Below are 2732 nucleotides of genomic sequence, written 5' to 3' on the forward strand. Positions count from 1 at the left end.
GCCTCAGGCTTTATCCGCAACAAGATCCGGGAACATTGGCACCTGATTGCTACTGATCCGGTGCTCACTAAGGAACTTTCTCTGTTGCCCAGATTTGCCTACAGACGGGGTCCTAACCTGAAGGATCTTCTAGTGAAGACCGATTTTTCGCAAAGAAAAACTAACAGAACATCCAACTGGCTCACAAAGAAACCAGGGGTATATAGATGTACGGGATGCTCCAATTGTTCATTTCTGTTACTAGGCAACCGCTTCACCAATCCATCTGACAAGAAGGAGTACTCAATCAAGCAGTGTCTGGATTGCAACAGCCGGTTTGTGGTCTATGTGCTTAAATGTCCATGCAATCGTCTATACGTTGGGAAGACTAGCAGAATGCTTAAGGAATGACTCAGTCAACATCGTTCCTCCATCAAAAAATGTCTCTCTTCCACTGATTCTGCGAGAGACTTCGTGAATTTACCAGTAGCTAGACACTTTAAAGAAGCAAAGCATACAGTTAACCAACTCAGATGCTGCATCATAGACCAGATACCACCACTCCAACGCGGAGGGGACCGAGACAGGCTGTTACTCCAAAGAGAACTACAGTGGATCCATAGACTACAGACTCTGACTCCTTATGGTCTCAATGAGGAATTTCGATTGGGTTGCTTTTTGTGAAGTGATTTATTAATTTTTTGCTCTTGTTTGTGTGTCCTGTATGATATATTTTCTGTTCCTCGGACACCGCCGTGTGTTCATTACTATCCATATGGGTTGTGCACTCATTTTTTCCTCATGGTTGTGGGCATTCTTCTGCTACTATAGGCATCGTCCTGTTTATTGCCTGGCTGCAGATGGTGACTATGGGGCCTATGTTGGGGTATCTTAATGTTTTCTACAGCCACACCACACTGGATGACGTCCAATCCCGTCCGATCTTGGAAACTAAGCAGTGTTGGGCCCAGTCAGTACCAGCTCTGGAGACAACCTAGGAATACTGGGTGCTGTAATTTCTATTTGTATACCACGCTTGGCCTGAAACCACCACGCTTCCAGTGCTCTCCTCCCGCATCTTTATTTTCTCATGCCCACCACTTCATTCCTCCTCCCTTAGGCACAACCCTGCTTATATATTCTTTAATATTCTTAACTGTTTTATCTATATATATTACATTTAGTTACTTCTACTTTTCCTCGCACATACTTTGGTGTGCGGCTCACAGGGATGCACTTTGCGTCCCGTCACATCTTTTCACTCCTCTGGCTTTCTCTATGTTTGTCCTTTGTCCTCCGCTGTAATTGCTGTGTTGGGCGCTGCCCATGTGGTCATCAATATTTTCTAGTGAGTATCATTATCAATGTTGGCATTTTTGTCCGGAATCGTGAGCGGGCCACATTTATCTAGACCCTTTGGTCTATGTTATGCCCGCAGTGTTCTTTAGATCATTGTGTACCATGGACATCCCATATTAATGGGTGACTTTTTACATTAGTGGCTTATAGCGCAATACATTTATTTATTTTTCCCTTTGGTTTAAATATTTTTCTTTCATGTATTTATTTATTCAATCTGTTGCAGCGGACTTAAAAGACTTTATTTTCCCTTTCCGATGTTCTGATTCATTTTTGCATGCATTCACTCTTTGTGCCCCAGTCCCCTGTGCTGACGCAGTGGTGTTTGCGCTGGCATCCCCCTTCCTGCATACAGCGCACTTGAGCCGTTGCTAGGGATGGCGCCGGCTTTTCTTTACTTGTGCAATTCAGCCACGGAGCAGGGGAGCCGGGCGATCTGCATACATGATTCGTCCCGCCCCCCTCTCTGCCGATTGGCTGGTTTGATTTTGTTGGTTTTGGCGCCATTTCATGCATAAATCCCCATGCCACACACTGCTCTGATAGCCCCTGAGGAAGACCTACCTGTGTCGAAACAGCTGTTGGGCTGTGCCTGTTCGTACACCTACTATCCTGATATGGAGTAAATCCTCTTCACTTTTTTCATCAAAACCGTGAGTGCTGGCTGTTTTTTGTTTTTACTGTGAGCTGGAAAAGCGAGTGCCTATATATATATATATATATATATATATATATAAATAATATTCATCATCCCTAATGGCCTCAAACATATGTTGCCCCTCATATGTCATGCTGTATATGGGCAAGTGTACGCTTGTTAGGTTATGTTATTGAGGTGAGAGGCACAGCTGTGGGATTTTACTCCCCAGACTACCCAAAACTGTGGCTTCTTTCCAGTATGGGATATATATAAAATATATAAATCAAAGTACACCTTATGGAGGGCACCCCAGGAGAACTGCTACCGAAGCCTGAGAATGAATACAGTTTTGAGCATGATATAGACTCCCCAGGAGAAGATATACATTCTGCATTTCAGGACAAGGGGAGTCATTCCGAGTTGATTGCACGCTGGCTACTTTTAGCAGCCATGCAAACGCATTGTCACTGCCCACTGGGGAGTGTATTTTTGATATGCAGAAGTGCAAACCCTTGTGCAGCAGACCCTCTCTATCTGACTGGTCACATCCTGTACGACCAGGTCAGATAGAGCATCTGATGCGACCATTCTAGGCAAGTGGTTAAATATAGTAAATTGTTTACACACACACAGGAAAATGTCAGCACAGTTTCCACCCAGAATACCTTCAGAGAGTCACACAGAATGAGGAGTCGGCCACACAGCGCCACCGGAGGCCATTATCTTGACAACCGGCCTGGGCTGACTGAGTAAC

At 44.7% G+C, this 2732-nt stretch overlaps 1 pseudogene; it reads left to right on the forward strand.

Moving 5' to 3' along the window:
* Positions 1–878: 878 nt before the first annotated feature.
* On the forward strand, positions 879–998 carry LOC134949749 (5S ribosomal RNA; annotated as a pseudogene).
* The last annotated feature ends 1734 nt before the right edge of the window (positions 999–2732 follow it).

Source organism: Pseudophryne corroboree, chromosome 1, assembly GCF_028390025.1.
Source record: "Pseudophryne corroboree isolate aPseCor3 chromosome 1, aPseCor3.hap2, whole genome shotgun sequence".
NCBI lineage: Eukaryota > Metazoa > Chordata > Amphibia > Anura > Myobatrachidae > Pseudophryne > Pseudophryne corroboree.